The 15,659-nt window shown below is 36.2% G+C and overlaps 1 protein-coding gene across 4 annotated transcripts in view; it reads right to left on the bottom strand.

Moving 5' to 3' along the window:
- Positions 1–15,659, bottom strand: part of SLC16A7 (solute carrier family 16 member 7) — a 177,234-nt gene that overhangs the window by 67,885 nt on the left and 93,690 nt on the right. For 3 of the 4 annotated variants that reach the window (XM_064377285.1, XM_012436774.3, XM_012436775.3), the window contains one exon: positions 9,265–9,396. The exons of the other annotated variant lie outside the window; for it this stretch is intronic. The gene's annotated coding sequence lies outside the window, so the exon portion shown is untranslated. The remainder of the gene's footprint in view (positions 1–9,264; positions 9,397–15,659) is intronic. 4 annotated transcript variants of the gene reach the window in all.

Here is a 15,659-nt window from a genome sequence, read left to right as displayed (position 1 = left end):
TTTTGAATGGGCTTGTTTGTTTTTTTCTTGTAAATCTTTTTTAGTTCATTGTAAATTCTGGATATCAGCCCTTTGTCAGACGGGTAGGCTGCAAAAATTTTTTCCCATTCTGTTGGTTGCCGATTCACTCTATTGACTGTTTCTTTTGCCGTGCAAAAGCTGTGGAGTTTGATTAGGTCCCATTTGTCTATTTTGGCTTTTGTTGCCAATGCTTTTGGTGTTTTGGTCATAAAGTCCTTGCCTACGCCTATGTCCTGAATGGTTTTGCCTAGGTTTCCTTCTAGTGTTTTTATGGTGTTACGTCTTATGTTTAAGTCTTTAATCCATCTGGAGTCAATTTTAGTGTAAGGTGTCAGGAAGGGGTCCAGTTTCTGCTTTCTGCATATGGCTAGCCAGTTTTCCCAACACCACTTATTGAACATGGAATCCTTTCCCCATTGATTGTTTTTTTCAGGTTTGTCAAAGATCAGGTGGTTGTAGATATGTTGTGTCGCCTCCGACGTCTCTGTTCTGTTCCATTGGTCTATATCTCTGTTTTGGTACCAGTACCATGCTGTTTTGATTACTGTAGCCTTGTAGTAGAGTTTGAAGTCCGGTAGTGTGATGCCTCCTGCTTTGTTCTTTTTGCTTAGAATTGACTTGGCTATGCGGGCTCTCTTTTGGTTCCATATGAAGTTTAAGGTGATTTTTTCCAGTTCTGTGAGGAAGGTCATTGGTAGCTTGATGGGGATAGCGTTGAATCTGTAAATTACTTTGGGCAGTATGGCCATTTTCACGATATTAATTCTTCCTAACCATGAACATGGAATGTTTCTCCATCTGTTTGTGTCCTCTCTTATTTCGTTGAGCAGTGATTTGTAGTTCTCCTTGAAGAGGTCCTTTACGTTCCTTGTTAGTTGTATTCCTAGGTATTTTATTCTCTTTGTAGCAATTGTGAATGGCAGTTCGTTCTTGATTTGGCTCTCTTTAAGTCTGTTATTGGTGTATAGGAATGCTTGTGATTTTTGCACATTGATTTTGTATCCTGAGACTTTGCTGAAGTTGCTTATCAGTTTCAGGAGATTTTGGGCTGAGCTGATAGGGTCTTCTAGATATACAATCATGTCGTCTGCAAATAGAGACAATTTGACTTCCTCCTTTCCTAATTGAATACCCTTTATTTCTTTTTCTTGCCTGATTGCTCTGGCTAGAACTTCCAGTACTATATTGAATAGAAGTGGTGAGAGAGGGCATCCTTGTCTAGTGCCAGATTTCAAAGGGAATGCTTCCAGTTTTTGCCCATTCAGTATGATATTGGCTGTTGGTTTGTCATAAATAGCTTTTATTATTTTGAGATACGTTCCATCGATACCTAGTTTATTGAGGGTTTTTAGCATAAAGGGCTGTTGAATTTTGTCGAAGGCCTTCTCTGCATCAATTGAGATAATCATGTGGTTTTTGTCTTTGGTTCTGTTTATGTGGTGAATTACATTTATAGACTTGCGTATATTGAACCAGCCTTGCATCCCCGGGATGAATCCTACTTGATCATGGTGGATAAGCTTTTTGATGTGCTGTTGTAATCGGCTTGCCAGTATTTTATTGAAGATTTTTGCATCTATGTTCATCATGGATATTGGCCTGTAGTTTTCTTTTCTTGTTGAGTCTCTGCCGGGTTTTGGTATTAGGATGATGTTGGTCTCATAAAATGATTTGGGAAGGATTCCCTCTTTTTGGATTATTTGGAATAGTTTCAGTAGGAATGGTACCAGTTCCTCTTTGTATGTCTGGTAGAATTCGGCTGTGAGACCATCTGGGCCTGGGCTTTTTTTGGGTGGTAGGCTCTTAATTGCTGCCTCGACTTCAGACCTTGTTATTGGTCTATTCAGGGTTTCGACTTCTTCCTGGTTTAGGCATGGGAGGAGACTACTGTCCAGGAATTTATCCATTTCTTCCAGGTTTTCTAATTTATGTGCATAGAGTTGTTTGTAATAATCTCTGATGATGGTTTGAATTTCTGTGGAATCTGTGGTGATATCCCCTTTATCATTTTTTATTGCATCTATTTGGTTATTCTCTCTTTTCTTTTTTATTAGTTTGGCTAGTGGTCTGTCTATTTTGTTGATCTTTTCAAAAAACCAGCTCCTGGATTTATTGATTTTTTGAAGGGTTTTTCGTGTCTCTATCTCCTTCAATTCTGCTTTGATCTTAGTTATTTCTTGTCTTCTGCTAGGTTTTGAGTTTTTTTGATCTTGCTCCTCTAGCTCTTTCAATTTTGATGATAGGGTGTCAATTTTAGTTCTCTCCTTTCTTCTCATGTGGGCACTTATTGCTATATATTTTCCTCTAGAGACTGCTTTAAATGTGTCCCAGAGATTCTGGTATGTGGTGTCTTCATTCTCGTTGGTTTCGAAGAACATCTTTATTTCTGCCTTCATTTCAGTGTTTATCCAGTCAACATTAAGGAGAAAGTTGTTCAATTTCCATGAGGATGTGCGGTTCTGGGTGGGCTTCTGAATTCTGAGTTCTAACTTGATTGCACTGTGATCTGAGAGACTGTTTGTTATGGTTTCTGTTCTTTTGCATTTGCTGAGGAGTGATTTACTTCCAATTATGTGGTCAATTTTAGAGTAGGTGTGATGTGGTGCTGAGAAGAATGTATATTCTCTGGATTTGGGCTGGAGAGTTCTGTAAATATCTATTAGGTTTGCTTGTTCCAGGTCTGAGTTCAAGTCCTGGATATCCTTATTAATTTTCTGTCTCGTTGATCTGTCTAATATTGACAACGGTGTGTTGAAGTCTCCCAGTATTAATGTGTGGGAGTCTATGTCTCTTTGTAAGTCTTTAAGAACTTGCCTTATGTATCTGGGTGCTCCTGTATTAGGTGCATATATATTTAGGATCGTTAGCTCTTCTTGTTGTATTGATCCTTTTACCATTATGTAATGTCCTTCTTTGTCTCTTTTGATCTTTGTTGCTTTAAAGTCTATTTTATCAGAGATGAGAATTGCAACTCCTGCTTTTTTTTGCTCTCCATTTGCTTGGTAAATCTTCCTCCATCCCTTTATTTTGAGCCTTTGTGTATCCTTGCATGTGAGGTGGGTTTCCTGGATACAGCACACTGATGGGTTTTGGCTTTTTATCCAATTTGCCAGTCTGTGTCTTTTGATTGGGGCATTTAGTCCATTTACATTTAGGGTTAATATTGTTATGTGTGAGTTTGGTCCTGTCATTTTGATGCTAGCTGGCTGTTTTGCCCATTGGTTGATGGAGATTCTTCATTGTGTTGCTGCTCTTTACCATTTCGTGCGTTTTTGGAGTGGCTGGTGCTGGTTGTTTTTTTCTATGTGTAGTGTCTCCTTCAGGAGCTCTTGTAAAGCTGGTCTGGTGGTGATGAAATCTGTGAGTACTTGCTTGTTCACAAAGGATTTTATTTTTCCTTCACTTATGAAGCTTAGTTTGGCTGGATATGAAATTCTAGGTTGAAAGTTCTTTTCTTTAAGGATGTTGAATATCGGCCCCCACTCTCTTCTGGCCTGTAGGGTTTCTGCTGAGAGATCTGCTGTGAGTCTGATGGGTTTCCCTTTGTGGGTAACCCGACCTTTCTCTCTGGCTGCCCTTAGTATTTTCTCCTTCATTTCAACCCTGGTGAATCTGATGATTATGTGCCTTGGGGTTGCTCTTCTAGAGGAATATCTTTGTGGTGTTCTCTGTATTTCTTGGACTTGAATCTTGGCCTGCCTTGCTAGGTTGGGGAAGTTTTCCTGGATAATATCCTGGAGAGTATTTTCCAGCTTGGATGCATTCTCTTCGTCACATTCAGGTACACTTATCAAACGTAGATTAGGTCTTTTCACGTAGTCCCATATTTCTTGTTGACTCTGTTCATTCCTTTTTACCTTGTTTTCTCTAATCTTCCCTTCTCGTTTTATTTCATTGAGTTGATCTTCAACTTCTGATATCCTTTCTTCTGCTTGGTCAATTCTGCTGTTGAAACTTGTACATGCTTCGCGAAGTTCTCGTGTTGTGTTTTTCAGCTCCATCAATTCATTCATATTCCTCTCTAAGTTGTCCATTCTCGTTAGCATTTCGTCAAGTCTTTTTTCAAGGTTCTTAGTTTCTTTGCATTGGGTTAGAACATGTTCTTTTAGCTCACAGAAGTTTCTTATTATCCATTTTCTGAAAGCTGATTCTGTCATTTCATCACACTCATTCTCCGTCCAGTCTTGTTCCCGTGCTGGTGAGGAGTTATGCTGCCTTGTAGGGGGAGAGGTGTTCTGGTTTTGGGTGTTTTCATCCTTTTTGCGCTGGTTTCTTCCCATCTTTGTGGATTTATCCGCCTATTGACTTTGTAGTTGCTGTCTTTCTGATTTTGGTAATTTTAAGTCTGCAGCAGCTGAACTCATAAACCCCCTTTTCTTCTCCCCAGGTGTTCTGGCCCAGGGGTTTAGCACTTTATGTTTTTCAGCTGTGTTGCTACCGTTTTCCCTGCCCACAAGGTGGCAGTCTAGTCACACTCAGCCTGCAGAGGCTTCGCTGAGCTGCTGTGGGCTCCGCCCAGCTTCCGTGTGAGCTTCCCAGCAGTCCTGTGGGTGTAGTTAGAACTGCTTCCGCTATGCTGGCCCGCCCCTGTAGTGACGAAGTCTCTGTAGTGGCGGGTTGTCTTGGTTACGGAAAATTGCCCCGGGAACTGCAGGGTGTTTCCTGATGGAGGACGCCCCTCCCCCACAGAGCTGAACCGTCCCGGGTTCAGCCGTGTTTCTAGAGGGGCCCTCTTTGTCCTGTAATCTCTTGGCTTGCCTCCTTGCCACAGTTCCCCTTGCTGGCCCCGAGGGGACACAGTCTCGTTCACTTTGTTCAAGGAGCCGCTGCTCCCCGCCCCCCGTGCAGGCCGAGCGGCTGCTCCGGTCCAACCAGCGGCGCTGGGAATGCGGGGAGCTTCTCCGCGCAATTAAAATCCGCTGCCCTGTGTGCCGCTGCGTCAGCCGAAGCAGCGGCTCTGAGATTCGTGGCACTCCCTTGCCCGGGGGTCTCCTGGCTTGGCTCCCTGCTTCAGCTCCCCTTTCTGGCTCAGAGGGAACTCTGTCTCTCTCGCTCTGCGCAAGAAGCCACTGCCCCCCGCTCCAGGGCGTAGGCTGAGCGGCCACTCCGCTCAAACCAGCGGCGCTGGAGACCCGTGGGGCTTTTCCTCCTGTGAATCTCCTGGTCTGTGGGCAGTAAAAGTCCGTCTGGAAATGCGGCGTCCACTCACCCTCTGCGCCTTCTCTCGGAGCTGCAATCCCAACTTCCTCTTAAGTGGCCATCTTGGATCGATCTCCAATAATAACTATTTAATAAAATTATTATTTCAAATATATATTAAATTTTACATATTATATGCATATATTAATATGCATATAACATATGTAATCTTGGAAACATTTTTAATTTATTTAATTTTACATTTACACATGATGCACATAGACTTATATATCTAATGTTGCACAGTCCAGTCGATTCTCATTATTCATTGAAGTCGTGTTCTATAAAGTCACTATGAACACTGAATCAGCAAATGCTGAACTGCTGCACATAGTAGAAAACAAGGTTATATTTCTGTGAGACTCTGATCACATTTTCATCAACCAATCAATACAAAAGCTTGTCTTATATGTGTTTCTGTTTAAAGACACCTTACTTAATACATATTCCTGATTCACTGACAATGAACTTACAGTGAATAGCGCTGTAACTCATGTCTGGATGAAGCTTATCTAACACAATTGTTTTTTCTATCAGACACTTCACAGTTTTCTTGTACTAAGGAATACTAGACAGCACTTCAGCATTGCTCTTAAGGAACATTTTAAACAGCAAGATCACCAACAAAAAGCACGAAATGTGAAAAACATGGTGTTAGACTGTAGAAAGAATACTGGTTTACATTATGAGAACTAAAACCAGAAGTCAGAGTCTTGCCTTGTTTGACCTCAGCTGGGAATGTAAGTGTTGCATAACAAATTTTTTTGCTATTTTGTGCATGTCAGAAAATGATTGTGAAAGTGCTGTGAATCACAAATTTCTGTGGATATGCAAATTCTCAAATATGGAATCACTCATAAGGATTGACCATATTTCATTTCTGAATATACGTGTGTATGTATCTATATTTATATGTAACCCATACGTAAGTATATATAGAGATTTAGACTGTCTGCAGTTAGATGTCATTATGCTCCTGTGAACATTCCTGTACTTTTCTCTCTTGGGGCATTTGTGCAAACCGTTCTCTAGAGACACTGGATAGGAACTACAGAAGATTTATTGTAGAAACTTACACTGATACCAGCGGTGCATAAGAGTTCTTGCCACATATCCTGACCAATGCATAATTTTTAATTTTTTTCTAATGCAGTAGACATGAAAAATTTCATTGTGGTTTTAATTTACAGTCTACGAGTACTAATAATTTTGAGTATGTTTTCATGTAGTTAGAGCCATTCTGTTCTGTAAATACCAGTTCTTGTATTTTACTAATTATGTTTACACCAAAGGAAAAAAGCTTCCAACTTGTCCTTCTAAAATCTGGAAGTTAATGCATTATATTTCTATTTCAGTAATTACTCTACAAATGTAAAATAAATTTTCACTTAAAGATTAAAATCAGCAACTATCATTTGCCAATTGTGTAGTAATTGGCAATTTAAAATGTAAAAAAAATACATAAAGAAAAATATGTAAATCACTCACAATCCTAACACTAGAGTATACTATTGTAGACATATTGGTGAATACTCTGCTATATTTTCAGTTATATACATGTTTACATAACACATTTTATCCAATTGAAAATGACAATTTTAAGTTATATCAAAATTACGTGTACAAATATGTACTAAAAGAAAAAAATTTAATGAGTTCCAACTCATTAAATATTGCTAAATATTTTCACAATTGAATTATGGTTCTTCTGAATCACTTTTTGAATCACAATGTGCAGTAGCTGTGTTTTCCTACACAGTATCCTCTTCTGGCCTATAAGGAGCATCCACAGTTTGGTATTTCTACAAAGTACTCCATTACCGTTTATAGGAATTTCTTTCAGGCTGCTTATGCCACTTTAAATTTTGACACTGATGTTCTTCATCTTACCAGAAAACATCAACAGAATATATTCAGTGAACAAAACTTATATTCCTTCCTCTAATGGTCCACAAATGGTTTATTGACTGAAATATCAAGGGACTGAAACTGTTCAATAATGATCAGAAACAATCATTAAAATGTGCATAAGCATAAGCTGTGACTCTGCCATTCCTGCCACCTTAGCAACAATGATCGTAAGATGCCATCCAGTGTAAAATGTTCTGATTTCAAAGACGTTAAAATGTGAAATCATGTGCTTCTTAGAATTGATGAAACAACAAAGCCAGTAAACATTTACCTGTATATATGTGTATTCAATGTGTGTATATTTTTATGTATATACATTTAATAAAAATAAATGTACTACATAGAAGTACACTTCTAAGATTTGAATTTCTCATTTATTTGGATTTCTTTAAAAAGTCATAAATAGTTGCATAATCATTTTTAATAGTATTTCACTGGTTAATATTCTCTAAATTATTTCAAAAAAAATTCAGGAATGTTTAGATTCTTACCTTGTCTCAATATTATGAGCTACTGTAATAAGTACTTTTCTTATAATTCTGATTTCTATTTGAACCATAGGAAAATAGTATTTTGCTCCAAATTTCTCATTCTCCCAATGAATAATTTGGAAGCATCTACAATATTGTTGCCTTCAAATAATATTTCTAATAATTTATTTAATATCTTTCTTTCCCATCAGATAACAAGTCAATTATTGTATCCCAAGTTCTCAGTATAGCTATTGACATATAATAGGGTAAATAAAAGATAAACTGATTAATAAATAGCTGTAAATATTTGAGCTTGGAAAGAAAAAAAAACATTTCACCCATTAGGCCAACTGCTGTCATTTTATCTCTGTAAGTATGAAGTTTCAGGTTTTGTTTTGTAATGAGTTAAAGAGGAACAAATCAAGATAAAATGTTAGGACCATAGATATTTGTTTGAGGCAGACTTTTTTTTTTTTTTTAACCAGTCCTTTCTAGACCAGGGCAGTAATAAAATGGCAAAGGCTGGTAGCAATTATGATATAAGTGCCTGAAAAGAGATTGGCATTAGATGACATCTGAAATGAAAAGTAAAGGAAAGCAGTATTTGCTAAATGCATCTTGACTATGGTATATACAAATAAATGATGAGGCCATGATTCAGATTCAAAAAAGGACTAAAAAAAAGGAAACAGAAGCATCAGAAAAACTGAAAGAAATGAAAATGTATAGTAATGGCGTACACTCCCAGCCATTTCCTTTGACTCCTCCAATTTTTCTATCTCAAGCACACACAGGTGCACCTACATGCATGTGCACATGCACCCACACAACTACATATTCACCACCTCTAAGTATTAATCATCGCCATAGACATATTTTAATGCACAAATGTTCTTTCTTTAAAAATTTTAAATGACAATAGTTGACCTGCACATCAGCCTTCCATAGATAATCAACTGTTTCACATTTCTGTAGATTCTGACCTGAAAGAAGATCACCTAGGAATTCTGATTTACATTCCCTATTAAATTCATGTTTTTCTAATGTACTGCATGTTCATTCTCTGAACTGTCAACTTTAAATTGTTCCTGCTTTGTTATCGAAGTCAAGCTATTTTCTCAGATGCTACACAAATCATTCCTTTCAAAAGTTTCCTTGTCTTTAAATAAAAAACATATGATTAAGCATTTTTTCTCCACAATCTTTTCTGTTTTTGTATTACTTTTTTTCCGCAGTTCATCAGTTTATTTCTCATGATACTTTACTCTCTGTTTTCAGCATATGACCTTGATTTTAATAATAATTGCATGCTTCAGGGTGTAAGGCGCCACTCATACACTTCTGCATTTTCTTATCTACTACTTATTTTGTTTTCCTTCATATAAAATGACATCTTATGACCTCTTAACTAATCCATTAGAAAACAGACCCAGAACCAATCAATTCCAAAATTTCCAATTCCAACATTGTCAACTCTTCCTTGTTAGTGACTCTTGAATTGACCAGTAGTCAAGATCCAAGTCATACACACTCATTAGCTTCATGACTTTTTTCCTGTGCACAATTCTGTAATATTTTAATGCAATTTGCATCTGTTGTGCCTTGTTTCTTTTATTTGTAATTACAGCCAAGAAAAACAGAGTTAAAAGCATAGTTTTACCTGTTGATAGATGTCCACTTGAACAGATTTCTTTGGATTATATGTGAAATCTTTAAGCCTAGTCACTATACCTTGAAGTGTGATATTTGAAGGCAATACAAAGGAATGGAGGTAGAGTAGATTTTGGATTATCTAAAGAAATAGAAAAACAAATTGTTACATGCATATTTGAATTCAATATGCCTAATCAGAGCCACTGCCTTTAAATCACCCCAATAATTTTGAAAATCTTTTAATAATTAGAAAAATTGAATATATCTTTTTCAATCCAATAACAGAACTTCTAAGATATGGATGGCTAAAATGACCAAACATATGAGAAAAAAATACAATAGCATAAGATTTTAAATATCAGGTTTTGTTTTTTTAAAAAAAGTAGATTATAAGCCTATATTTAAAAGGAAGAAAATTTATTGGCATTTATTGTCTTTCATTTAAATAATTACCTATATTCATTTAAATAACTTTCTCTAAAATTCAATTAAATAAATTAAATATCCATTGACAATGAAAATAAAATTAAAATATAATTATTAGAAATACTATCAGTATTATAAGACAGACTGGGATTTACAAAAGAAACAAAAATTATTTTAGAGATCTTCTGATTTAGAATTCAAACTTCCTAATCAGATTGGGGTGATAGAAAAATGTGCTAAATCTCTAATGCATCAAATATCCTTGTTTCAATTTAAATATGGTGCTGAATATATAGAATTTAATACCTAAGAGTTTGTTTTGTTTGGACCAAGGCTTTCTTTGCCTAGCTCAAAACTAACAAAATGTCAATATTTTCAATTAAATAACCAATGTCTCCCTTATATCCAGGGCCACCTATTCTAAAGTGCTGAACAAAGGCAACCCAGTCACCAGGTCAAATGAGGTTTGTATGAGAGGATGAGGAAAGTGTGATCTACATGTCAAGTCCACGAGAAATGGTGAGTAGGAACTAGAAAGAAGATGAGTAAAGAAGCTTAAAAGGCATGGATAAACTCTGAGAAATTCATAAGGATGGAACTGAAGGTAAAACTTGTGCTAGGAATGAAGGGTTCACACTAAATGGTTCTCCTGGGCCTGGGATAAGAGCAGTGAGAAGAGGCTCGCACATCAGCTCTGGTCCTACCAAGAGCCTTCCGAGCCATCTGTGGCTTTTTAAAACTGGGTAATTCAAGAATAGCAGCTCCATCCCACCCCAAGTAACAAGCTCATCCAAAGGTAGAAAACCTTTATATATTGAGAAAATATATTTTCCATCTATTTCCCCTGGCAGGGAGAAGTTCCCAGGCTTCAAGGCAAAGCCTCAGAAGAGAGACTGAGGCATATCTAAAAATTAGGTTCTGATATTCCAGTCTGTGTGCTTAATTATACTCATAATTTATACAGGCTCCATGTGGCAGCCCTCCAAGAAAATAAAAATAGTTAATATAATTTATGCAGGCCAGCATAGGGACCAGACAAAAGAGATCTTGACAAGTCAAAATTCTATAGACTCACCAACATTTCTGTAAAATTTCACAGCACCTTAAATAATTGGCCCATTTTCTCCCAGAAAGACTAACTCACATCCAGAGTTTCTTTCAACAAATGGATAAATAATCCAGGAAAACTCTGCCTGATAGTTATATGTATAGTAGTCTATGTTACACCCTTGTCTTTACATATATTAAACTATCATCACATATTTCATATATATTTATGCAGATACACTCATACAATGTATTTACTAATCTTTAGTTTTAAAAATAAAAGTGTTTTAGTGGAAACATTATTTAAAGATGAGAAAACACAGAAGCAGAGAATAGTATAGCTGTTTCCAGAGACTAGAAGAGGAAAATGGGGAGGAATTAGTAAAAAAAAAAAAAGACAAAATTATGCAAGATGAATAGATCTTAGAGATATACCGTACAGCATAGTACCTGTAGTTAACAATATTGTACACTTAAACCATGTGGTATAAGAGTAGATCTTATGTTGTGTTCTTTTCAAAAAATAATAATAAATAAAGAAGGCAGGAGCAAACTTTTGGGAATGGATATATTTAAGGCATAGATCGTAGTAATGGTTTCACAGGTGTATGCTTATCTCCAAACTAACCAGGTTGTATACATTATGTACAGCTTTTTAATGTAAATCATATCCCATTAAAGTGGTTTAAAAGTTCTTTTTTCAAAGGTAGTGTTTTAGAATTTATGCGTCTGACTACAAAGCCTGTAGAAAACCAACAATCCTTAAGCCGACGAAGTTTTCCTTCAATTTGGAAAAGCTACTATTTAGAGGACTCCTTCCTGAAGTCCAAGTAGGCATAAAGCTTATTTCCTCTGTAAAAGTAGTTTAATTATTATAGCCAGAAGTTGGGCTTCGCTATCTGCTAATTTTATTCCTTAGTAATTACATATATGTCATATGTTTTATGATGGGCTTTACTTATATAACAGGGTGCATTTTAAAAAAAATAATGTTTTACGGCTTTTCTTTTTTTCTAAAAATTCAAATAATTTATTTTCATAATCCCCTGAACTCTAAGGAGCTGGTATTTTGAGTCATGTTTTATAGATGAGGGCATAAAGGATCAGAATTGCAAAGTGACTTTTCTAAGCATAATGTCTTGCAGGTGACCAAATTGCTACCACAACTAGTATTTTTCTATTAGGGCCTTTGTTGCTGATTCCACTTTAACATAACAACGCGAAAGCTTACTCCTTCCGCGTAAAAGTATACTCTTTCAGTTTTATTTAGTTCTTGCACATGTCCATTCTGATGGTCTTGTCCATCAGAATTCATATTTTTATCTTTGGAATTCAAAAACTACAACTATCCTTCAAAGTCTTTTGAAATTCATCATCTTTCCAGCTTATTGACATCTGTGCTTTCCATAATGTTTTTGAGTGTATAGGCTCCAATATAATATCACTGTTAACAAGAGTGATTTGCAAGTGTTTTTCAACAATTTATGTGGTGGGATGGACTGAAGCCCAATAACTTTCCCTTTTCATCTAGAATCAATGTGGGTTGATTGGACAATGGAGAAAAATATGTAAGACATAGGAGTAATGAAATTATTAGAAATTATTAGTGATGATCCATAGCTAGAGTATAGTGTTATACTCAAGGCTCTTTCAGTCCCATAGAATATTAGAATGTTCCTTTATTTTGTGAATAATCTTTCTTCAACTTCCCAAACCTAAACCAACATGCCTCAATTCTATGAAGTCTTATCAATATTCCATGCCATCCAGAAGTTTATATTTCAAAATACAGTTCAGAAATAAGGTACTCAGCAAACTAATTCCCAAATTAATCAATAGTTTTAGAAGACTATCAGTTTCACTACAAATTCCTCAAGAAGCCCTATAGTTAAAGCATGAGTTTTTCTCTACATCCTACTTATAAAGTGGCTTATGTTTTCACCCAAATGAATTAATATGTTCTCAAAGAATAACTGTCTGCTTTTATCACTATTTCCTTTTTTCTGCAAAAGGATACAGCAACATCAAATTAATGTATAGTGTTTAAGTTTAGATGACAATTCACCCAATTTTACAACAGAAATTAAATTGAACCAAATCTTTTCTTTTCCAACATGTAATTAAATTAAAATTCGACTCTAATCCTGAGGGCCTATTTTATTCTTCAAGGTGGACAATCTCTTAAATCCTATTGACTAATTTACCTTGACACCTAGACAAGAAAGATATCAATAGTGCATACCCCACAGAATGTCAGTAACACAAAACCTACTTTTAGACTAAACTATTGCAGTAGTTAAATGACTCTGAGAATACTAATTGGAGATAAGGATCAAACTAACTGAAGATGCTTTATAATGGGCAAGTTAGAAAAAAATAACATAAGCCAGTGTGTAATTATCTATGAATAATTGGAAGTGGACCTCCCATACCAAACAATTCCCCTGATTTCTAATACAGGTTGAGTAACCTCAAATCAAAAAATCAACAAAAATTATGCTTCAAAATCCAAAACCTTTTTAGTTCCTATTTGGCATCACAAGTGAAAAATTCCACACCTGACCTGGTCTCAAGCATTTTGGATGAGATGTACTCAGACTGCAGAACTGTGTGAAAAACACAGTTATAATAAGTTGAATGCCAGCTACATCCATGGCTGGAGCCCCAGAACCTGTAATATTATCTTACATGACAAAAGATGAGTATAGATTAAGGATGTTGAGACAGAATCTTATCCTGGATTATCCAGGCAAGTCCCAAATGCAATCACATCTATCCTTATAACAAAAAGAAACAGAGGGAGTTCAGAGATAGACACACAGAAGGGAAGACACAGAGGAGATGGGATGTGAAGATGAAGGCCGAGCAGAAAGTTATGTGAACACGAGTCAAGGAATGCCAACTGCCCCTGGAAGCTAGAAGAGGCATGGAACAGAGTCTCCCATAGAGCCTTTTTAAGAAATGTGGGTCTTCACCTTGATGTCTAGAAATGTGAGAATACATTTCTATTGTGTTAAGACACCAAGTTTGTAGTAGTTTGTTATGACTGTCCCAGGAAAGTAGTATAGTATTATCGGTGACTCATTTATAAAAGGCATTAACCATCAGAAAGTGGGTGAAAGATATGAACAGACACTTCTCAAAAGAAAACATTTATGCAGCCAACAAACACATGAAAAAAAGCTCATCATACCCATCATTAGAGAAATGCAAATCAAAACCACATTGAGATACCATCTCATGACAATTGGAATGGCGATCATTAAAAAATCAGGAGACAGCAGATGCTGGAGAGGATATGGAGAAATAGAAACACTTTTACATTGTTGGTGGGAGTGTAAATTAATTCAACCATGGAGGAAGACAGTGTGGCAATTCCTCAAAGATGTAGAACTAGAAATACCATTTGACCCAGAAATCTCATTACTGGGTATATACCTAAAGGATTATAAAACATTCAGTTATAAAGACATATGCACACGTATGTTTATTGTGGCACTGTTTACCATAGCAAAGACTTGGAACCAACCCAAATGCCCATCAGTGATAGACTGGATAAAGAAAATGTGGCACATATATACCATGGAATACTATGCAGCCATCAAAAAGTGTGAGTTCATGTCCTATGCAGGGACATGGATGAAGCTGGAAACCATCATACTTAGCAAACTGACATAAGAACAGAAAACCAAACACCACATGTTCTCACTCATAAGTAGGTGTTGAACAATGAGAACACATGAACACAGGGAGGGGAACATCACACACCAGGGCCTGCTCAGGGGGTGAGGAGGTTAGGAGAAGGATAGCAGAGATTGGGGGTATTGGGGAGGGATAATATTAGGAGAAATACCTAATGTAGATGATGAGGGGATGGATACAGCAAACCACCATGGCACGTGTATACCTATGCAACAAACCTGCACGATCTGCACATGTACCCCAGAACTTAAAGTATAAGAAAACACACACACATACACACAAAAACACTTATGTGTTACATAAGTATACACAATGGCATAAAATTCAAAACATTATATGCATTTTTAAGAGGTTAAATTAATGATGTTAATATATTTCTTTTCCAGATCTTAAATGTATATAAATTAGGCTTTACATGTTTGAATAAATTTAATGGTACATTGTTTTTTCTTGGGAAAAAAAAAGCCATTAACCAAGCAATTGCACTAGAAGGATATTCTTCTTATAGAAACAACTGCACAGGTATGCAAAGACACATGATGTCCAGGGGAACGTCATTTATCACTGTGGCAAAATGAAAGTCACTAGAAAATGTATGAATTGTACATTCATAAAAAATTATTAGTATCATATAACTATAAAAGAAATAGGTAGATTTATATGCACTGATATGGCTGAAATGTTGTTAAAAGTGTAATAAATTAAAAAAATAAAATGTAGAATATAATGTAATTATTTTAAACTGTACACACAGAAAGACTACTTATGTTGAGAAAAGAAAAATAGCTCAGAGCAATTTGAGCTATATGAGGTCTGCAAAATTTATCAGGCCCAGAGAGACATGAGTATGAGACTTCAGTCAGCCCCCTCCTCCAAACCCACGTCTAGAGGCAACTGTTCAAAGTAATTTTGTTCTTGACTAGCTGCTTCATCCATTACCTTCATGTTCTGGAGTTTGTCATATGAAACAAACAAACAAAAACAATATATAGCCAATCAATAGCTGATGTTATTTTAGTGTAAACTTTTTGTAAACAACTCAAGAACCCCCTCTTCTTTTCCTTTAAAAATCTACTTGCAGACTGCCACTAATCAGAATGTATATTTAGGGCAAATAAATCAATGCTCCAGAGCTGCAATCTGCAAGCTTGATCCAAATATACTTTCTATGTATATTAATTTTACCTCAGCTTCTTCTTTTAAGGTGGACAATGTACGTATATTTAT

The sequence above is a fragment of the Aotus nancymaae genome, unplaced genomic scaffold, assembly GCF_030222135.1.
Source record: "Aotus nancymaae isolate 86718 unplaced genomic scaffold, 86718_ANA_hifiasm-v0.15.2.pri h1tg000016l, whole genome shotgun sequence".
Classification (NCBI taxonomy): domain Eukaryota; kingdom Metazoa; phylum Chordata; class Mammalia; order Primates; family Aotidae; genus Aotus; species Aotus nancymaae.
This window is presented reverse-complemented; position numbering and strand designations above follow the sequence as displayed.